The sequence below is a fragment of the Mercenaria mercenaria genome, chromosome 4, assembly GCF_021730395.1.
Source record: "Mercenaria mercenaria strain notata chromosome 4, MADL_Memer_1, whole genome shotgun sequence".
NCBI lineage: Eukaryota > Metazoa > Mollusca > Bivalvia > Venerida > Veneridae > Mercenaria > Mercenaria mercenaria.
This window is the reverse complement of record NC_069364.1, coordinates 69,885,051-69,909,692: the sequence shown is the minus strand read 5'-3', so window position 1 is coordinate 69,909,692 and position 24,642 is coordinate 69,885,051. Positions and strand designations below refer to the sequence as shown.

At 34.2% G+C, this 24,642-nt stretch overlaps 2 long non-coding RNA genes across 2 annotated transcripts; one reads left to right on the top strand and one right to left on the bottom strand.

The window, feature by feature from the left end:
• Positions 1-12,270: 12,270 nt before the first annotated feature.
• LOC123552069 (uncharacterized) lies at positions 12,271-17,768 on the top strand. The gene is made up of 3 exons (XR_008370672.1): positions 12,271-12,460; positions 15,332-15,406; positions 16,080-17,768. It is a non-coding gene; the product is annotated as an uncharacterized LOC123552069 (long non-coding RNA).
• On the bottom strand, positions 12,616-13,857 carry LOC128556444 (uncharacterized). The gene is made up of 2 exons (XR_008370673.1): positions 13,694-13,857; positions 12,616-12,927 (listed from the first exon to the last, which is right to left on the bottom strand). It is a non-coding gene; the product is annotated as an uncharacterized LOC128556444 (long non-coding RNA).
• Positions 17,769-24,642: the final 6,874 nt, after the last annotated feature.

Below are 24,642 nucleotides of genomic sequence, written 5' to 3'. Positions count from 1 at the left end.
ATTATTGTGTTTACGAGTGTTATATATCTCGATCTTACACTGAAGCAAACATTTTATCTATTTATTTTACGCATTTTAATGTTTTTAACCAAATTATATTCAGTTTGTCCGCGCAACGTCACCTGCATCGTATCATAACGTCATTATGTCGTGACGTCAGGATGTCTTGGTAGAAAAACTATTTTATAGTTCTATTACGATTCCTGTTTTCTTCTACATTTTTGTTTATGATAAACTGTAAATATTTATGATCCTTTTATTATTTTATACGTCTTTGCCTTTACTGAAGAATATTTTGCAAGTAAAGTCGTAACACTTATAATTCATATCGTTTCGCATTCAAATTAGTTCCGTACCAGTGAAAAATAAAATGATATTTTCACTGTTTGAAACAATGAAAATATCAATTTTATTTCACTGCTAAATGTCAGTATTTCACAGATAGGCATAAAATAGGATTTATGAAATAATTTATAGCAAAAGAGTGCTTTACCACTATTTATACACGATGGGCGGTTATACGTCGGGCGCAATAATTGCACGAGGGCGCAGCCCGAGTGAAATTTATCTTTCTCAAAATATTTGATATCATCTTGTAACGAGATGCATAACTGTATTACTATTGACCCAGACGTTGTTTGCTAGTTTCACGCATGCTAGAAGAGAGATTTTAATATGCCTATCTCTGTTAAAACACTTTTACGCTAGAATGACGTCACGTTAACAGGCAGTGACGTCAAAGTTTTTGTTGCGACCAAGAAAGAGCGCTTCTATATTTTATCTACTGTTTTAGATTAAGGGCATATTAAAATTGAAATAATTTATAGCAAAAGAGTGTTTTAACACTATTTATACACTCGGGCGGTAATACGTCGTACAAATAATTTTAACACGAACTATTATAACATGAAAACCCTCCAAGTATTCGAACAAAGAACATTTAGTTTTATAATGTTAGTGTTGCAATAATGCTTATATGCTTTTGACTACAAGGATGTTGGAACAGTTACACTAGGGTCCCAGCCACACCTCATTTGATAGGTTTTTTCAAGGAGGCTTGCTCGAGGGTGTTTCAAATAAGCTTGGAGCTTTCATTACCATCCAGCTATCTAAAATGAATGCGTATGCGTGCGTGCGTACGTGTGTGCGTGAATGTGTTATAAGAAAGTTTTTCTCAGATATTTCAGTACTTAATAGACTTGCCATTCTAAACATTTTAAAGGATTGCACTGACTTTGTTCTACTTTATACCCCAGTCACACATACGGCGCGGATAGCTACGTCTAGCTACGGACAGAAACGTAGTAATCCGTATCGATCCGTACCTGAGCCGTACCTCAGAGTAGTCATTCGTATTAATCCGTACCAAAACGTGGTCAAAACGTATTCAAAACTTATTCCAGACTTGCAAGTTTCTCCAACTTTTGAACATGCACAAAAGTTTGGGCGAACCGTAGCCATTTGAGCGTGACTTAAGTCCAACTTGGCTGAAACTTATTCATCCGTAGTTAAACGTACTTAAACGTAGTTATCCGTGCTGTTACGTACCTCGCCGTAGCCGAACGTAGTTATCGGAGGCTGCTCGTACTTAAGCATAGTTCAACGTAGTTTACCGCAGACCCATCCGTGCGCTGGGCAAGTTGCAAGGCGCAGTAAAACGTAATTCAACGTAGTACCTCGTACCTATCCGTACTTATTCGCGTCCTTTATTGTTTTGTTTGTTTCCTGTTTCTCACCATTTCCCCCGTACTAAGACGTACTGCTCCGTAGTTATACACCCACAGACTAATCCTATAAGCACCGCACGGACATATCCGTATGTGTGACTGTAGCTTTAAGTATGTACGAAAGCTTGGAATATATACTATCGCTATGAATGTTGCTATGAAGAGTTCGCCGTGATGACTATGTTATAAAGATTTTTTACTAACATGGCTATTACAGGTACCTCTTGTTGTATAGTTTTCTATTTACTGTATGTATGCGATATTTTGAATCTTTTTACTTCCCCCTAATATTGGTTGTTCATCAGTTCTTTTTTTTACTGTATGTATGCGATATTTTGAATCTTTTTACTTCCCCCCTGATATTGGTTGTTCATCAGTTCTTTTTTTTTCAGTACTTAAAAGACCTGTCATTATAAACGTTTGAAAGGATTGCGCTGAATTTGTTCTGCTTAAAGTAGGTACGAAAGCTAGTACATGTATACATAATATATTACTATTGGTATGATTATGGCTATGCAAGGCTCATCATAATGACTATGTTAATAGGATTATTCATTTGCATGGCTACTATTGGTACCTCTTGTTGTATAGTTTTCTATATACTGTATGTATGCGATATTTTGAATATTTTTACTTCGCCCTGATATTGACTGTGGAACATGTTTTAAGTTTGAATCTTAATTATTACGATGTATCCCACGGTATTATGTAGAAAAAGGTACGCTCTTCTTGGATAGTAGTATAACTACAGTATATATACGCACGTTAATATACCTTTGATCATTTCTAATATTGCCGAGGATGCTTCTCTGCGCCTTATGTCAGTAACTGATCAAATTTCTAAAGCGCATTTGATAATAATTTTGTAACTTCATCTGCATTGATAATCAGTTATAATCAGGATTGATTGATCATTGTAAACGTAGACGCCACAGTGTTGTATCCATTGATTCCATTAGAGTCTAAGTCCGCTAAATTATTAAAACACTTTTTTCAGTAAATTACTTTTATTCAACCAAAATTAGTTCGAATATTATCAGATGTTTCGTGTGCTATTCACGATTAAATTCTTTGATTCTTTTCATGTCCTGCTTATTCTACTTCTTATTCCCCTTCTTTATTATGCCTATCCAGCAACTCAGCTTGCCCTAGCTAAGTTTTGTCCCACCTGTTCTTGAAATAGTCTTGCAGTATTCAAGGGACACTACAGGAATATGTATAACTTGTTTCCATTTGACAATGGTTGGTCACTCCTGATTTTTTTTTTGGTCATTACTCCTGGCATTATCCTAATGAGGCTGGAGACACATCTTGCTACGAATGGCTACTCCCTTCCTGTAAGTTATATTGGGCATCTTTTCTATGAAAGAACTGCACTTGTTTGGATCTCGAATGATTTGCTATAGATGCCCTTCGCTGCACATGATTTGGTGTTTATGCTTATTCTATATCACGTTTTCTGTCTTTTCTGTATATTATAAAATACTTCATACATATAATACAGTACACTACAACCATCAACCATCACGGAGAGGGCATCCGAATACCTCTCTTTACACTACCAACGTCATCTTTACCCGGAATCTTATATGGTGCCTTTTCCCAGTTACTTTTTACCTCTGGCTATACATAATACTTATGACCGCTGGTGATATTCACAAAAATCCTGGACCATCTTTTGAGCATGTAATGTTAACTTCTGTTGGTAATTTCACCCAGTCTATCACTGTTAACACCTTACTTTATGGTGATACTTCTCTGTCTGATACTGACAGATCTTCACAGCTGTCCAACAATTTATCCTTGAAATCCATAGGTTTACTTGACTTGTGATCTGACCCAACACTGTTCTGACAAGTCATTCTCTCCAGACAACAAGACTGTTATGTATATAAAGCTAGGAGTGGTTTGGAGCAGCTGAGTATTTCCTCTACATTTCTTTTTTCTTCCCTTTTCATTCCAGTGAATATAGTTTTTGTTTGCACTATTTCATACCGTAACCTTTATGGTTACCTAATGTTTGCTAAAATATTTTAAATACTAAACAAGCAATATACTAGTGCTTTTATTTTTCGTACTTCTTTTTTTTTATCTTTACAACCTATTTTTGTGCATTCTGTTGTTGTTGTTTTTATTTTTTGGTGTTTTCCTTTTGCTTTTTCCTTTTCATGAATAATAGAGAATGCGTTACATATTAGAATAACAGTCATCCATATGTTTTGTAAATATTATCTTTCCGGAGGTTGACTCGATAAGTACTTCAATACTTCCGTCAATATCCTGTTGCTTGTGTTGTTATGTCTGTCTGTATGTGAATGATTGTATCTTGTGTTACATTTGCAATAAAATATTCTTAAACTAAAATGAATGAGTATAAAATGGTCGCCAGATATGTGACGTAAAAATTCCCATTAATGCCGATTTAATAAAATCTGTAAGAAGATCCTTTGGAAGCACAGAATGCAACCAAGCAAAATTATAGGAGACTCAGTTTGGCTGAATCTGTTTATGAGTGGTAGTGGAAAGTACAACATCCCTCACGACCCTAAGCGTAGGCTTAAACAGAACTCTTTTACCTATGTACATTGTTTACATCGAATGGACTCCATAATCCCAGAAAATATTACAACACTGAATCCACGTACGGGGAGACATTTTACGGCCACCCCACGGCACTTAAAATTACTGTTGTGAAAGTTAGTAGTAATAGAAGACTGCGGATGTCTCTTATTTTTTCTGTACTTGTAGCAAGAGTAAACGTCGAGTTCAGCTCAACCTGTGACTAGAGGGCGCGGACGGTAATATCCATTTCAACTACCGTCCATGAATAGGCTCAATCAAACCGAGCTTGCAACATTTTCGTTTTTGTCACGTTTAGCAACCTGTAGAGTTTCCATTTTTCTATTTGATTGAGTCTGTTTATGAGTGGCTGTGGAAAGTGTAACACGCCTCACACCCCCTACCACCGGCTTATGTGGAACTCTATTACCCATGTACATTGAATTGACTCCACGATCCCAGAGGAAAAGAAAACATGGCAACACTGAAGCCATTTACGGGGAGACACACGGCACTTAAAGATTGCTGTTGTGATAGTTAATAAAGTCTGTAAGAAGATCCTTTTGAAGCATAGAATGCAACCAAGCAAAATTATAGCAGACTCGGTTTGATTGAGTCTGTTCAAGAGTGGTAGTGGAAAGTGCAACAACCCTTAATCTTAGTACAAGGAAACTTTTCACGGCCGATACACGGCACTTAAAGATTGCTGATGTAATAGTTAATAAAATCTGTAAGAAGATCCTTTAGAAGCAACCAAGCGAAATAAGACTAAGTTTCAGGAACCTGATGAATGTGACCCAAAGATTGTGAATTTACATGTGTAACGTTCAACAAATAAAATTGATATCAATTTTACAAAGGGCTGTTATCTGAAATATTGCATCGGTAATTTAACCAGAAAAAAGTCCATGTTAAAATGTAGTTACTTAATTCTTCTCAAGAATTTAGACAGGTTGTAAAAATTAAAACAAAGCTATGGCAAATGATGCTCTGGAGATTAAATGTCTTGTAGGCTTTAATTTTCATTTTAGATTGATGGTGAAACAGTCATTTATCACGGAAAAAATATTTTGCTCTATGCAGGCCCCAATCTGTTTGTCGCCTCGGTATTTTACAGTTGAAACCTGTTTCTAAATGTATATTAGGTAAATTCTTACGTTTGTTCACTCGTTTATGGTCATCCCTTACGTAAAGAAGATTTAATAGGATAAGTATCTAACATATTTTGAAAGTATTATCCGCCCACCATCATGAACATGCGCCGAGAAAATAATAAATGTATTATTACCCGGTCACCGTGGCCCATTGGTTGAGCGTCCGCCTCGGGATCGGGAGGTCGAAGGTTCGAGCCCCACGAGGAGCGTTCGTCCAGGGATGTTTGTCACGAGACTCGTTTGTGAGCCGCGAGCTATTTAAATGAATGGTTACCGACTTCTATCCGCCTGGCATAGCGATAGGGGTTGGGAGGTAATTGGTACGCATAATAAAGGTGTCTCATAAGCCAAATTGCAGGCCTTCAGTAGGGGTGACACTATAAAAAACAAGACCTTTACTTTTACCTGTATTATAGAATTACACTGGCCCACTTGTTTGAAATTTCTGACAACTGATAATACGAATCATCCAGTCTGAAAAAAGAAGTATTTCAAATCATGTAAATTATGTACATGTCTATATTTCTGTTAAATCTTTCCTACATTTAATGTGTGCTTTATAAAGAATTGGTAATTAGCTTGCACGTTATTAGTACAATATGTTTTGTTTTGTTTGCATTGTATTGCATATAATCGCATGACTGCGTTTTGTATCGATCATCTGCACACAACAGTTCATAGAGTATCTGTTAAAAATGAAAGATGTACTAGTTTTTCTAACTTTTATATTAATACCGGGAATTATTATTCTATACTTCATAGTTAAATGTTACAACTATTTACGTGGACTTTGGACTATGTTTATTTTCATGGTCGCTTGTTTGCTGGCTGTTTTGTTCATGTAAGTAGATATTTTTACAAACAGAGACTAGGCCACATCAAATTGAAAAGTTGTTAATCGGACTATTTTCCAAAACATTTTAGGCGGCAAACAAAGCCTTAATTTGAAGGTTTGTTTATGTATATGAGAAAAACAGAAACGTGCAAAGAGCAAACTATATTTTTCTTGTCTTTCTAATAAGTAATTGAATATTTTACAGTATAAACCAAAGATATTTCGGTAACCTATTTCAGTTCTACAACAAATAGTAAGACGCAGTACTGTCATCTAAAGGATATACGACAACTCAGTAATGTCTTGTCGAGTGGTATAGAACAATAAGTGGTATGGATCTCATCAGAAATACCGATTAAGTCTTATCAGAAATGCCCTGCAGTGACAGCCGACTACCTCAAATACCTCATGGCCGTAAAATACGTATTTCCTCATATTTATAATGCCTAGTTGGAAGCGAACAATCAATTGGACTGAAACAGGTAGCATTTACCAATCGATGGAGTCCTTATATTTTCATCATTGTTTGCATTTTATTTCTCGGCTAAACTACATTTGTGGAAGCAAATTAACCGAAAAATAATATATATGGCCTTGGAGCCGTAGATTCCAAGCCACAAATGATGACCCCCTCAACTCAAATCCTGGAACCTCCCCTGGTGAAGACATGGTCAAGTCCCGTCCCGGAAATAACATCATTTTTAGTCGAATTAAGGTTATCTAGAAGTAAACGCTCGGTCCCTTGGAATTCAAGATACCGAGTTTCAAATGAAATTAACAAAAACAAGAAAGAGCACATTGATAAATACACCAAATAACGATTTTAAATTGTTCCAGTGCTCCCTAAAGCACACAAGCTAAATCATTCGAAGGAACTTGCTAATGGTCCGTTCAAGGATTTCATATAGAACAGGTTTAGTTAGGATGTATCCAGCGGATAAGGCCGAAGAATCAGTATTTTAATTAGTTTTAGTTTAGGCGACCCCTTACAAAAAGACATCAACTACAGGTATGCCATTTTATGTCATACAAAGTTATAGCGGTACAAGAACGGTACATCAGAATGCACAGGCCTTTTTGCCATTGTACAGTTGTAAAACACATGAATATGTGGCTTTATAAAAGTCGGTACTGTAGTTACATATTTTATCAAAGTCTTTTGAAAAATTTACGTGCACTGCATAATAGACTTGACACAGATATCAGAATATTAAACCATTAACGTTTTCTTTGTTATTACCTTTAGCCTTCAGGCGGCAAGTGATTTTGCCTTTGCGATCAGTACAAAGGTTAAATTGCATGACGTGGTCTTAAAACATTAAGACATGAAAGACAATTTGAAAACTGCTGTGGTTTTATGTTGACCAACACTTAAATATATTAGTCACATACTTACAACAGTAATTATTCATTAGTCCAGTGAAAAGTATTTTTAGATCTAATTTAAAGGTATCCTTTCCTTAGAGTTTATAAACTTTCAATACAGCACGTCGGGCATGCAAACACAGATCGTATCAAGATTAAAGTAACTTGATATTTTATCTGACAAGTTAATCTAACATTGCACCTATAAAGCATGTATTATTATACGAGTTCGATCCCCGGGCGGGGCGTATGTTTTCCGTGACGATTTGATAAAAGACATCGTGTCTGAAATCATCCGTCCTCCACCTCTAATAATGCATGTGGGGAAGTTGTGAGTTACTTGCAGAGAACAGGTTTGTACTGGTTAAGAATCCCGGAACACTGGTAAGGTTAACTTCCCGCCGTTACATGACTAAAAAACGGCGTTAAACCCATAACAAACAAACAAATCTTTCATACAGAGGTTATGAACTGGTTTAGAAATGTTTTGGTTTCATCCTTTCGAAAATCATCAGATTTCACGATGTAAGTTATGTGTTGCAAATTTGGTTTTCATGCAGTTTTCTGATATATCCATTATCATGTACGTAGATTAAAATATCCAACAACAAACTACTGTGTATCAAGTATATTAACGCCTTTGTTTTACAATGGTTTAACTTGTGTCTCCCAAACAGAGGTCTTGTTCTTCTATTTCCGCTTTTACGGCTAACTTTTGTCCAACTTCACGAGCCTAAGCTAAGTAGGAGAATAAAAACACTACTTTTACTCTCGGAAACGATATCTATAGCTAAAACTTACTTAATTCAATTACATTTTGTTTTAATCAAAATTCATATCTGAAATGAACTTGCAGGATATGGAATATACAATTCTCCACTATTGACCAAAGAAGATGCAAGAAACTTGTAGGAGGCGACATAAAATGTTTTCACAGATATCAATAAATGACCAGCAAGATGAGACAATATTTTCTATTACTGTACTGGCCATATGTTGCCAGTTAGTAGAAGACTCTTAGTAATAATATCATCATAATGTTTTCCCTACCGTTAAGTCAAAATTTAATTGTTGGAGAAAATATATATTTAGAAAAGTTGAGGATGTGCATATACTGTAAACAGGTTAACACAGACCTAGTGGGATACCTTGCACATGATTTCGATCAGTTATAACAAAGTTATGAGGCTAGTATTATAACTTTTTAATGCCCTTCGTATGTCATAGAAACTATTACATTTACACAAAATTATATCGTTTGAGAAACTCGACACAAGAAACTCGACCTAAGAAACACAACTTCACAATAAATTCAAATCACCTTTTAATTGATATTACTAAATCTGATTTTTTTCAGACTGTTTAATAGTCTAATGCTGTGATGTTCCTTCAGCCATGCAGTTAGTTCAGCAGTGTTATAGATTTCAACAAGGTAATGAACACCATCGTTAAGATTTTATACGTTTCTCTTTAAAATATAACACTTGTAGTTATGTTATGTTATTCAAACAGAAGGAGGAAATTAAATTTAGAAGATTTACATTAACTATATGTTTGATACACTAGGTAACCCAATATGTTCGGCGCAGGATGCTATGTTCGGCGCAGGATCCATACATAGATTTGAAAACTTTAGTGGTGTTAGTGTTCTCCTTATTTCGGTCTATAAAAACAATTAACCAGTAAAATCACCTTACTATCTTATCACGTAATAAATAAAGTTTCCAAAGCCGATTTAAAATCCTGAAAAGATGACATTTTAAGCAAAAACGGCAAAGTTAAATGTTAAACTGTACGCGAATTTCAGCAATTTTAAAGTTTATAGCCGCAATTCTTTGAAAATATTGCAAAACAAAGCCAATATCTTTATGGATTATATTTATCAACCTTTTCTCTGTCAACCTTCCAAACCATAAATCTAAATTGGTGTTTTAGTGAAGATTTTTAAGTTTGAAATACACCATATGCACGAAAAAAGGCGATGTTTGGCGCAGGATAAAAAAATTGCGGCGATGTTCGGGAGCAGGTTATTGTAAACGTCATCACAAATATCACAATGATTGTTTTTGACGCTATCAAGCAAATTTTTGATATCTAATAGACTTTGCTGTATCTATTTAACGGTTTAGTATACGATGTACTGGTTTTCATTGGAGACGTGCTCACATACATACATGCATACATACATACATATTTAGCAGATAGAGTGCAGTGATCAATTTGGACACTGTCAAGTAATTGTGTCTATTGTTTTTATCCGATTTCTGTAGGATATTTTTCTCATGCATGTGTCTGTGTCCATAATTCAATACAAGAAGAGTTGTGTCAGCCAATTAGTAAGACTGTTTATTGTTATACAAACTTTAAGGTCTCCGCCCTGGCCTTGATTGTTTTCAGACTTCAGAAGCATATAAAAATTTATACGGATGAATTTTTATTTTTTAAAGAAATTTTAAGTTTTAAAAGACATATGCTGATGCAGGAAAATGTTCAGCATTGGCATATATCATTTATGGCGAGAGTAAAAATGTGACTGTCTAAATTTTAAGGAAATGAACTGGACAACTGGTGTATCAGATAAAAGTATTAGATAATGTAGGAATTACGCATGTTTGTAACACGAACTCTTCTCCCCCCCCCCCCCCCCCCCCTCCAAAAAAAAAAAAAACATGCGCTAACGATATTCTAGCATAAAACGCGTATTCTTGCATAAAAACTACTTTTTTACTTGATCCGCCCAAAGTATTAACGGTAGAAAAATCGCGTGCAAACAAGGCAGTTCACGTGCTGTTAATACATGATGTTTATTTTTGAAATGCTTTGTCAGGGATGTATATATGTATTTCTGCGCAGATTGACATGAAAGCTTGTCACTACGTTCATACTCTAATTCATCCGTTCTCTAAATGTGTTCGTACTCAAAATAATTCGAATGTAAAGTTATTACTTCTGAAATTGTGTTCCTGTTTACCCAGATTTTTAAGTGATATATATGTAAAAACAAAGAGCTATAAAAATACTTCTTTGGAGCTATAAAAATAAATATGTATTTTATATTTCTTTGGTAAAAATATTGGTAATTTTATGTTTGTAATAATGACAGATTAAAAAAATTAGTTAAAAACCTTCATTACATGCTTTTAGAAGTGTTGTTGATTTCTGGTTATGGATTATTTAAAATATGTTTACCGTTTCCAAGAACAACAGAATGGTAATTAAAAAATGCACCAGAATCGTAAATTCATCATATATGAAAACAATGCATTTAGTCGTCGTGTAAAGTTTTTATGCAAGAATAGCGACAATACACGTTTTCTTTGTCTATTAACGTCTGCAGAAGCCTGCGGGATTGTTTGTGACCGAGGCCGAACGTCGAGGTCACAAACATATCCCAAGGGCTTCTGCAGATGTTAACACACACACACACACATACACGCCGCGCGCGCGCGCACGCGCGCACACACACACACAACGTGTATTATCCCTACATTAACCAAGTAAATAAGTATATATTGTTCGTCAACGTCATTAAATTTCAATGAAATGCGCGGTAAAGTCTACGTTGTTTTTCATGTTGACTTCATTTCCTTTTGAATTATCCGTTTTGGGGCTGTATCACGTTTACGCTTTGCCTCAGAACGCGCATATATAATATTACAACACTTATTCCCTCATTTTAGATTAACATGTATCTTATCGTCCTCAGAAACTTGTATGGCACGTGATACTAGTTTCACATTCTAGCATACAACTGCTGTTACTGTCACTTTTCGGGGGTGTTTTAACGGGAGAGAAAACGTGTGTTAACAGAGAGATTCTGGCACTCACGTGCTGTTATAACACCTTTTTATATATTCCGTGGTAAAGCGTAAACGGGCTCGGATACCAACCAATCCCTCGGGATTCTGCAGATGTTGTAACGCGAAAAAAATATGGTTATCTCTACATTATAAAATAAAACAAAGCTATGGAAAATGACGCTCTGGTTATTAAATTTCTTGTAGGCTTTATTTTTCATTTTAGATTGATGGTGAAACAGTTATTTATCACGGAAAAAATATTTTGCTCTATGCAGGCCCCAATCTGTTTGTCACCTCGGTATTTTACAGATGAAATCTGTTTCTAAATGTATATAAGGTAAATTCTTGCGTTTATTTATGGTCATCCCTTACGTCAAGAAAATTTAATAGGATAAGTATCTAACATATTTTAAAAGTATTATCCGTCCACTATCATGACCATGCGCCGAGAAAATAATAAATGTATTATTAACCGGTCACCGTGGCCCATTGGTTAAGGCGTCCGCCTCGGGATCGGGGAGTCGAAGATTCGAGACCCACGAGGGACGTTCGTCCAGGGGATGTTTGTCATAGAACTCGTTTGTGAGCCACGAGCTAGTTAAATGAATGGTTACCGACTTCTATCCGCCTGGCGCCTGGCATAGTGATAGGGGTTGGGAGGTAATTGGTACGCATAATAAAGGTGTCTCATAAGCCAAATTGGCAGGCCTTCTATAGGGGTAACACTTTAATAAACAAGATCTTTCCTTTTACCTGTATCATAAGATGACATCGGCACACCTGTTTTGTTTTGTTTGCATTGTATTGCATATAATCGCATGACTGCGTTTTATACCGATCTTCTAGACACAACAGTTTAGAGTATCTGTTAAAAATGAAAGATGTATTAGTTTTTCTAACTTTTATATTAATACCGGGAATTATTATTTTATACTTCAAAGTTAAATGTTACAACTATTTACGGGGACTTTGGACTATGTTTATTTTCATGGTCGCTTGTTTGCTGGCTGTTTTGTTCATGTAAGTAGATATTTTTACAAATAGAGACTAGGCCACATCAAATTGAAAAGTTGTTAATCGGACTATTTTCCAAAACATTTTAGGCGGCAAACAAAGCCTTAATATGAAAGTTTGTTTATGTATATGAGAAAAACAGAAACGAGCAAAAGGCAAACTATATTTTTCTTGGCTTTATAACAAGTAATTTAATATTTTACAGTATAAACCAAATATATTTCGGTAACCTATTTCAGTTCTACAACAAATAGTATGACGTAGTACTGTCATGTGAAAGATATACGACAACTCAGCAATGTCTTGTCAAGTAGTATAGAACAATAAGTGGTATGGATCTCATCAGAAATACCGGTTAAGTCTTCTTAGAAATGCCCTGCAGTGACAGCCGACTACCTCAAATACCACATGGCCATAAGATACGTATTTCCTCATGTTTATAATGCCTAGTTGGAAGCGAACAATCCATTGGACTGAGACAGGTAGCATTTACCAATCGATGGAGTCCTTACATTTTCATCATTGTTTGCATTTTATTTCTCAGGTAAACTACATTTTTGGAAGCAAAATAACCGAAAAATTATATATATGGCCTTGGAGCCGTAGATTCCAAGCCACAAATGATGACTCCCTCAACTCAAATCCTGGAACCTTCCCTGGTGAAGACATGTTCAAGTCCCGTCCCGGAAATAACATCATTTTATGTCGAATTTAGGTTATCTAGAAGTAAAACGCTCGATCCCTTGAAATTCAAGATACCGAGTTTCAAATGAAATTAACAAAAACAAGAAAGAGCACATTGATAAATACACAAAATTTAACGATTTTAAATTGTTCCAGTGCTCCCTAAAGCACACAAGCTAAATCATTCGAAGGAACTTGCTAATGTTCCGTTCAAGGATGTCATACAGATCAGCAGATCAGGTTTAGTGAAGATGTATCCAGCGGATAAGGCCGGAGAATCAGTATTTTAATTAGTTTTAGTTTAGGAAACCCCTTACAAAAAGACATCAAATACAGGTATGCCATTTTATGTCATACAAAGTAATAGCGGTACAAGAACAGTATCAGAATGCACAGGCCTTTTTGCCATTGTACAGTTGTAATATGTGGCTTTATAAAAGTCGGTACTGTAGTTACATATTTTATCAAAGTCTTTTGAAAAGTTAATATGCACTGCATAATAGACTTGACACAGAAATCAGAATATTAAACCAATAACTTTTACTTTGTTATTACCTTTAGCCTGCTGACGGCAAGTGATTTCACCGCGCTAACAATATAAATCCAAGATCAACATGTAGTTCCGTGCAGGCTGATCTGCGCTGTTCGCTATTCAGTCAGAAATTTTTCAGTAAACACCCCTTTGAATAATAAGTGTTGCTGCCAAAGATTGAATGATAGACCAGTCAATTTTAGATATTTAGCATTGTAAAGGTTTAATTGCATGACGTGATCTTAAAACATTAAGACATGAAAACAATTTGAAAACTGCTGTTGTTTTATGTTGACCAACACTTAAATAAATTAGTCACATACTTACAATAGTAATTATTCATTAGTCCAGTGAAAAAGTATTTTAAGATCTAATTTAAAGTTATCCTATCCTTAGAGTTTATAAACTTTCAATACAGCACGTCGGGCATGCAAACACAGATCGTATCAAGATTAAAGTAACTTGATATTTTATCTGACAAGTTAATCTAACATTGCGCCTATAAAGCATGCATTATTATACGAGTTCGATCCCCGGGCGGGGCGTATGTTTTCCGTGACGATTTGATAAAAGACATCGTGTCTGAAATCATCCGTGTCCCACCTCTGATAATGCATGTGGGGAAGTTGGGAGTTACTTGAGGAGAACAGGTTTGTACTGGTACAGAATCCAGGAACACTGGTAAGGTTTACTGCCCGCCGTTACATGACTGAAATACTGTTGAAAAACGACGTTTAAACCCAAAACAAACAAGCAAATCTTTCATATAGAGGTTATGAACTGGTTTAGAAATGTTTTGGTTACATCCTTTCGAAAATCATCAGATTTTACGATGTAAATTATGTGTTGCAAATTTGGCTTTCATGCAGTTTTCTGATATATCCTTTATCTTGCACGTAGATTAAATTATCCAACAACAAACTGTTCTGTATCAAATATATTAACGCATTCGTTTTACAATGAATTAACTTTGTGTCTCTCAAACGAGGTCTTGTTCTTTTATTTCTGCTTATCCGGCTAACTTTTGTCCAACTTCACGAGCCTAAGCTAAGTAGGAGAATAAATACACTAAATTTACTCTCGGAAACGACATCTATAGCTGAAACTAACTTAATTCAATTACATTTTGTTTTAATCAAAATTCATATCTGAAATGAACTTGCAGGATTCGGAATATACCCTGTCTCCACTATTGACCAATAGAGATGCAAGAAACTTGTAGGAGGCGAGATAAAATGTTATCACAGATATCAATAAATGACCAGCAAGATGAGACAATATTTTCTATTACTCTACTGGCCATATGTTGCCAGTTAGTAGATGACTCTTAGTAATGATATCATCATAATCTTTTCATTACCGTTAAGTCAAACTTTAATTGTTGGAGAAAAGATATATTTAGAAAAGTTGAGGATGTGCATAATACTGTAAAAAAGGTTAAAACAAACCTAGTGGGATACCTTGCACATGATTCCGATCATTTATAACAAAGTTATGAGGCTAGTATTATAACTTTTTAATGCCCTTCGTGTGTCATAGAAACTACTGCATTTACACAAAATTATATCGTTTGAGAAACTCGACACATGACGTAAGAAACACAACTTCACATTAAATTCACATCACCTTTTAACTGGTGTTACTAAATCTGATTTTTTCAGACTGTTTAATAGTCTAATGCTGTGATGTTTCTTCAGCCATGCAGTTAGTTCAGCAGTGTTATAGATTTCAACAAGGTAATGAACATCTTCGTTATTCTCTATCAAATATAATACTATATTATTAACTTGCAGTTATGTTATGCTATTCAAACAGAAGGAGGAAATTAAATTTAGAATATTTACATTAACTATATGCTTGTTATTGAAAGAAAACAAACGTTTATATTCATGCAGTATTGGTGCAATAATATCAAAGGAAACCCTTTCATTCGTAATAATAAAATTTGTAAAAAGATGTAAACATGAATTAAATGGTGTTTTTCGAAAACATCTTTCCAAATTGGACACCAAAATTTCACAAAGAAAATTTGGTGTAACAATTAGGAATTATAGAACAGAATATTTATCGGTAGGCGAATTACAGTCTAATATGTAAGGGTCCATTTTGGCTGTTTGTTCTATTGAGATCTTGAAAAGATCGATATCCCGATATTTACACGTATTTTTATTCTCTGATACTCTTGGAAGGAAAATGATTTATTTTCTTAGTAAGTAACTGTAACAAAAAACATACATATAAGAATTGATAGATATCTATTGTGTGTCTGGACATTAGAGCGATTCATGAATTAGCAAGAAGTCTCGATTTATATCCATCTAAGATCACAAAAAATAAAAAGAATTTACTTATTGAAATACATTTAAACAAGATCTTTGTACATAACATTTCTCAATGAAATGATTTCAGATCGTGACAATGAATCCGACGGACCGAATTACCACTGCAAGTCATCAGCTTCTCCAAACTCCAACAGATGGTTTAGCATGGTGATACACAGCTTAAGATACATTCGAGAACAGCCAATGGTGTTGATTTCCAAATTGGTCTTGGTATTGAGTCAGACCAAATCTGATTCATGATATATTACATTTAATTCTACAGTTGATATGATAAGATTTCTAGCAGGAAATATTATTGCATTTGCTGTATTGTCATGCAGTGTTTGAAAATAATTGTATTATCAAATTCCGTAATGAAAGAAATGTTTTACATTTATTTATTATTTTATATGTGTTTATTTTCTATTAAAATGATTCAAAGAACTATTAATGCCAAGCTCTGATTGATTTCAACAATGTCCAAGAGGTACTTAACATTAACATATATATATATATCTAATCTATTAGTATTTATCATCATGTACAGAATATGGTGAAATAACTTTTTTATAAACGAGTAAAACATGCGGCATTACTTTCAACTTTTGATAAGCAGTAACTTTATTTTGTTGCAATAGCAATATCAAAACATTTGTAGAGGTTATATCTTTACTACACTTTCAATTATAAACAATGTACATTGTTGAACACCTTTTTCAAACATATTTTACATAGTCTCCTCTATGCACAATACAAACAGGAAATACTTGTTTTGTCAGTTCACTAATATCAAAAAGTTCCACAATTCGTTATCAATGTATAGGTCCATATATACAAATTTGTCTTATATTTTTTTCTCATATCACTATTACGCGACAAAAATAGCTCTTTGTTTGAATATGTTCAAAGATCGTTTACCATCTACAATTTTTAGGCATGGTTAGAGTGCCTATAATTTATTAAGCTTCCAATCTATATGGAAAAATAAACATAAATTAAACTATATAAACACATTTTTAGGTTGTTCGTGTATAGAAAACAGATGTGAATTATTACGTCGGGGTACATTGAACAATTGAGTGAAGCATATTGTAGAGATGGTACCTAAAAGATTTAAATTAATCTTTACAGATTTTTTTCAGAGTGAAATGATAGCTAAGTGCACCGATTTATCAAATATATATATGGTTTTCTGAAGCAAAATGGACAACCCTTGCATTGACCGCTTTTCGATGATTTTAGGATTTCCCCGACTATAGTCTATATCAAGTCTCCACAGCTAGATAAATTCAGCAAAGTGTAAGTTTAGTCAACTTTCAACACTTTGAGAGAGCCTATACTGAACTTCCTTTTGTTTTTAAATAAATTATTCAAAATTTAAGACTAGTCAAGAGTCTAATACTCTTGAAAAACTCTTGAGAGAATGACAATCATGCTCTTAATAATAAGCTTACCAAAACTATACCAAAAATTTACCTGAAAGAAGTTATTAAAGATTTTATATTGTAAACAAATCCATACTTCATTTTACCATCAATGTTTCCAATTTATGAATGCACTCAGTTCATGTGATAAGTGTTGATACAACTGTAAATGAGAGGCTAGAACAAATATCTTTTTTTCAAGTTGTGTTAACAGTTTAACTTGTAAATTAATGCGAATATCTGAAGTTACCCGCTTATTTTGTTTACAACAATAAATAAAATACCTTATGGTTTGTTTAAGGTAGTTGACTTGTAACGAAAATCATCAAATAAAGTAATTTCCATATTCTTTATCAGCATTTATTCGTTTTTCACTTAAGAAACGCTTTCAAAATAATTAATTGAAATAATGAATATAATTATCTAGTCTAACTACGCTTTTTTTCACAAACGTGATACCAATTTAACGCTTTTTGTAATTTCTCAATGATGGATATATACGAGGGGCGTTCAGTATGTAATGTTACTCTGTATGTAGTTCCGTAACCGCTGGTTATTTTTAGATGCGGTTTTCGGCACATTGTAGTGCAATTTATTGGGAACACAATGATATATAAATTATACAAAATCGGCAGGTTCAAAGTAAAAATATAATCATTTTAGTGAGGTGTACTCAGGTATACTAGAACATTATCATAATTTTGGTTTGTACTGGGCATCCTGAATCTCAGAAAAATAGAATAACTTGTAAAATCACAAAATTCTATCATTTTTCTACGAGGTACAGCAATTTGTTATGCGTTTGCGTTTGTTTTGAACTATTTATTGCATATTTAATTTAACAACACAACTAAAAAATCTAAACTCGAGGTTAATTCCATCTTGAATGGGTGTTGAGGGCGATTAATCAAAGTTGCAAAAACTAGTTTTGCAATCGAGAATTAAGATACTAGTATCAACTTAAAATACAATAATTTTTAAACGGTGATTATCTCACCTGACAAAATTGCAGAGGCTTATTGTACCCATACCAATTTTTTATAATTTATATATCATTGTGTTGCCAATACATTGCTCTATAATGTGCCGAAAACCGCATCTAAAAATAACAAGTGATTACGGAACTACATACGGAGTAACATTACATATTGAACGCCCCTCGTACATTTTACATTTTGATATATAGATTTTGCGTAAACCATGGTATCATCATTGAGACAATAAATAAGTTTTTGTAAGATAAAGCTTAATAGTTCAAGTGAAATTCTTTAAAGCAATCTGAAGTATCATTAATTTACTTATTTTTATGCACTACTAACTCATCAGCTCACTACTACAATACTGTATGTTAAGCCATGAGAAAAATGTGCATGTTGTATATTGAATACAAAGAAACTTAAACAAATGTAGGTCATATTTTGTCTGCAAATAGGAGGTGGAGACATTTAATTTTCGTAGAATGATACAAAGTTGCCTTTATAACATTCCTGACATTAATCATCATGCCAGAAAATGATAAAAAGGGATGTATTTTACATTCTTTGTCTTGTAGCGATATTTTTATCTTGTTAAATTTGCGAAAGATATATAAAGTTCAGAACCTGAAAACCCCGCTTTTGTTCAGAAGTTGAAAAAAATTAAGGTATCAGGGTACATTTCGAATATTGGCCCCCGTCAATACTTGTAATAATTAGAACTTAGTGATTTTGGATGTTTGTAAATTACACTGAGAGATAATGATTGTTAATTATTTAGAAAGTTTAAACAGCTGATACATGTAAAATTCTGACGTAAGCTTTGTAGGAATCAATGAGTCATCTTCGGCGCGGGGAATTCATATCATTGAAGACTTCCATGTGTTTTTTGATTGACATTCGGGTACATTTTTGCTGTTTTGTGAAAAAAATGAGATGGGTATAGGCCGATATTCCATCAATATCTTGTAGTTCAGTAAGGTCTATTAAATTGAGAAATGCAAAACATTGGATATTGTTCCTGCAACGGGATCGTTGCAGGCTGTCCAGAAAGTGCAAAATTGATGATTTTGGTGTGTTATTTTTAATGGATAGAGTACAACTGTCGTTTTGAAAACTTTCTGTATTCTTGCATGAGAGTCCCGATTTTGTGATTAATTAAAAGCACAAAACATGCACAATTTATAAAATGGCCACCCACCCTGATTCTGCACAATAGGAAAGTGAAATATCACGACTCGCTACATGTGAGCCCAACTGTGCCCAAAATGTTCGAATCCAAGTGTACCCTGCTACCTTCTTCTCGACTTGTGCGAATTTCATAAACAAGCAGCTCGAAAGCAATATAAAAATTTTAATCGCAAACCGGTGATTTGTTTTTACAATTGCACCGGATGAAATTTTCAAATGAGTCATTTTAGTATTTAGAAGTTAAATCCCTCAAACACCTACTCCCTGACTATACTGAAGAACTTTAAGCGTACAGATAATTTTAGTAAAATCTACCCACAATTCCAACTTCTAGACCTTTGCCGTGAGAAAACCTTTTGCTACTCAGGATCAAAACTTTTTAACTCACTGCCTTTTGATATTAGAAATTCTGCAGTCTTAAACATGTTTAAGAATCACTACCTAAAATGTGCTACAAGTCCTTAATATTAATTATTGTTGCTTCACATTCAGAACTGTTTATCATGTTGTGTGTTATTGTTTACTTATGCCTTTTTCTGTTTACGTAATCTTAAACCTTTTGTTCTTTCTTTTACATAGTCCTGAAAATGTTCAGTTTAGTAACTGTATATAATTATGTAAATATTATAAATGCTTACAGGGAAGACTAGGGATGTCCAGCTCTATTGCCTCTTGAATATAGTCATTATTATTATCATTATTATCATCATAATTACTAACATTTAATTTATAACAAAAATGTATAAATGAATAAAAGCAATGCAAAGGCAAGACACAGCCTGATAAACAACTTTGTGAGTGGATGAACAGGGTCTCCTTTATTTTGAGGTTACCTTATACCTAGCATAGTTAAAACTATATTGACATTATATTTAACAAATTAATGTTTAACTAAAAACAAAACAACATTTGATCAAATGATATGAAAAAAGTAACGAATCAGAATTTTTGAAAATTAAAGAAAGCACTTATTGTGATATTTACTACTAAAAATCTTGACGACGACTTATGCTTTAATTAGAAATAAGTCATTAACGAATTAGTATCAAACAGAAAACAACCAATATTTCATCAAATGATACAACTAGGTAGCTCATTACTTCATTGAGCATGTTAATTGAAACTAACAGAGAGTGAATTAAGTGACATTTTCTATATGACGCCAACTAATACCTAAATTAGACGAAAATGTTAATTGAAACTAACAGAGAGTGAATTAAGTGACATTTTCTATATGACGCCAACTAATACCTAAATTAGACGAAAATGTTAATTGAAACTAACAGAGAGTGAATTAAGTGACATTTTCTATAAGACGCCAACTAATACCTAAATTAGACGATAATGGTATTTAATTATAAGCAAACGATTATTTGACAATAAATAAACCTAAAAAAGAAAGACATATTGTACTGAATATTGCACTGAAATACAGAGCGAGTGTAGTGACATTCACTACTTAACATACTGACGTTGTCTAATAACGTCAATTAGAATCAAAGCCTTGAAATGTCTGATGGTTGCGGGTTTTTGGTAGATTTATTTTCTGTTCAAATGCCAGTCTATACACTTGTAACTTTGGTAGCGGGGTAAACCCGCATTCCAAAACGTTAACATTTAACTTTCTAGCATTGCTCGATTAGATCACCATTTACAAAATAAATCTCAAGCTGTGTATATTATATGATAATCAATGTTTGACGCACGGACCGGTAAGAGAGCATTTTACGTCAAATTGCTCATTACTCCTAGGGTAAATGTTGTCCAGCATTTTTTTATCAAAATTTTTCTATGAGCATGTAAGAATGGATATATCTAAGGCCATTTTGTCGTTATCGTCTATTTCATCGCGGTTCATCGTTCAGTTGCTTCAATATTTAGGCAAATGAATTGTTAGAAAAAAAAAATAGTATTCTACAACACAATATTATAACTATTTCATGCGTACTGTATTGAACATGTTATTGAATGAAATAGAGAATAAAACATTTAAAGAGAAATGCATGTTAAAAATTACAAAAGGTGAGTTATTTATAATGTAAATTTTGTATATTACCCTCAGCTAAACTTTTAAATCAATCATTGATGTGAAGTTTTATCTATATTTGACCAGCGGTTTAGATTAATATGTGTCGACAAGATATTAAAATATAAAACACGCAAGGGCCACTAACTGCATCTTATTATTGAACAAGAACATGGCGGTAATATGCACAATTCCACTTTATACCTGTGATTGCAGGTAATAACATGTACAACACATTTTCTAGAAGCCTTCTGATGAGGAAAGTCTTATAAAAACCGACAACATTATACATGTATTTAACAAAGACATGACAAGACAATAAACAATTCTGCAGTAAAGCGCGATGACAGACATGCCACATCTCTCACGACACTAAGTACAGTAATTTTTTTTGTTGGATTTAACGTCGCACCGACACATGATAGGTCATATGGCGACTTTCCAGCTTTATTGGTGGAGGAAGACCCCAGGTGCCCCTCCGTGCATTATTTCATCACGAGCGGGCACCTGGGTAGAACCACCAACCTTCCGTAAGCCAGCTGGATAGCTTCCTCACATGAAGAATCAGCCTGATGAGGCTCGAACCACATCGATGAGGGCAAGTGATTTGAAGTCAGCGACCTAACCCTCGGCCACGAGGCCCCAGTACAGTAATTAACGGACTCCGTGATCCCAAAAGACCAGAACATATAGAAAGATTGTGACTTACAAATTTTGAAGGCGGCATTTAATCAAATGAGGGATTTTGGTACCGAGTGGTTATGGTTACTGACTTTGTATCAGTCGCCGATAAAAGCTGAGGATTCGAAACCTCCCTTGGATGTAGAGTTTTTTTCATTTGAGGAAGATATCTTGCTGGCTTGCGAAAGGTCGGTGATTCTACGTAATGATGGGGCAATTGATATTAAAACGACATATTATACTTACAACCTATTAGAAACGAGACATTGTAACAATGATAAAAATGTGTGAAAATCGAGTAAAACTTCAGGCATCTTTTGGGTTTGGTGAAGACTAATTATAACTGTATTTTTACTATCAGCCATTGTGACAGGACATTCGTTGTTCAAAGCTTCCTTTGAGTTTTAGAGTGTCGTTATTGGTCTCATGTACATACCTTTTAAATAGGGTGGCTGATTTGTTTCCTTTCGTCTTTTCTACCCGCGATCCCGTCTAGAGATATAAGAAATAAGATACTTACTATCCGACTGTAAGATTATGTAGATCTACATGTATAAAAATGTTTTTGCAAAAGAAAATATTGTACAATCACGATTGGGCGTTAGTGATATGATCGATAGAAGAAATAAACAAAGAGCAAGAACGCACTACTTTAGAAACTTGAAATAATAAGCAAAGTTGGAGGAAGCGAGAGACGTGAAACAACATAAAAAGAGAAGGACGACGAAACGACATGACAAATGGAGGACGATTTAACAACATGACATTTGGAGGACGCTGAAACAACATGAGAATTGAAGGACGTCGAAACATGACAAGTTGAGGACGATGAAACAACATGACAAGTACTAGTAGAAGACGATGGAACTACATGACAAGTAGAGGACGATGAAACAACACGACAAGTGAAGGACGTCGAAACATGACAAGTAAAGGACGATGAAGCAACATGACAAGTAGAAGACGAAGAAACAACATGGCAAGTAGATGACGATGAAACAACATGACAAGTAGAGGACGATGAAACAACATGACAAGTAGAGGACGATGAAACAACATGAAAAGTGAAGGACGCTAAAACAACATGACAAGTGGATGACGCTGAAACAACATGACAAGTGGATGACGATGCTACAAGTAGACACGCGAAAGAAGATGTAACTAAATTCCATATTGAGGACGATATAACAGCACGACAAATGAAGAAACGTTGAAACAACAAGACGAGTGGAAAATTAGAAAATAACAAGAAAAGCAGAGAATGATGAAACAACATGACAAGTTGAGGACGACGAAACGACATGAAAAGTGACACATTCTTTTTTTTTATTTTGCAGTAATATATTTACACACAGACAAATAATGACATTTCTTCGATTGAAAAATTAAGAAAATATTTTTTCATCACAAAGGTTAAGGTTGTATGTAAACATACTCAACGAAGTTAATAAAAACTGATATTGATATTTCTCTGGGATACAAAATAACCTACCTGGAAAAACAAACAAACAGGAGAAATTTAAGATCATATAGTTACTATAAATCAATCAAGACTTCCGATATGCATTTTCTCAGCATAAGACCATTTCTTACCTTGACATTCTCCCAATGGAGGTACTATAATTCACTCTACGTTTTTTCCCCATTTTTACACATTTTGTTATTTTCATAGAAAAAAAATATATATATAATAAATAAATAAGTAAAGTTCATCCACAAACACATCTTTACATAACTGAATACAATTTTTTGAAGAAAAATTTTTTTCTTTTTAAATTTGATATGGATAATTGGATAATAGTTATTTTGTGATGTCAGTTTAATGAAAAATGAAACTATATATAAACATGATTGTGATTAGTATCATATTCTTGTAGCACGTGTGAAATTCTAGTGTCACGTATAGGACTGTAGTGACACCTATGGGATTCTAGTGTCACCTGTGGAATTCTAGTGACACGTGTAGAATTCTAGTGATACGTGTGGAATTCTAGTGAAACGTGTTGAATTCTAGTGATACGTGTGGAATTCTAGTGATACGTGTGGAATTCTAGTGATACGTGTGGAATTCTAGTGACACGTGTAGAATTCTAGTGATACGTGTGGAATTCTAGTGACACAAGTGGGAATAAAGGAGTAGGTGGGACATTCGATTAGTTCTCTTGAATTTCTTAAAAAGTAAGTTAAATAAATGATTTGTTATATCATAATTATATAAATCGGAGTAACCATTTGTATGTAGCATTCTTACAATTAAGTTGTTTTTACGTAACACTATATGCGAACCGTGCCATGAGAAAACCAACATAGTGGCTTTGCGACCAGCATAGATCCAGACCGGCCTGCACATCCGGG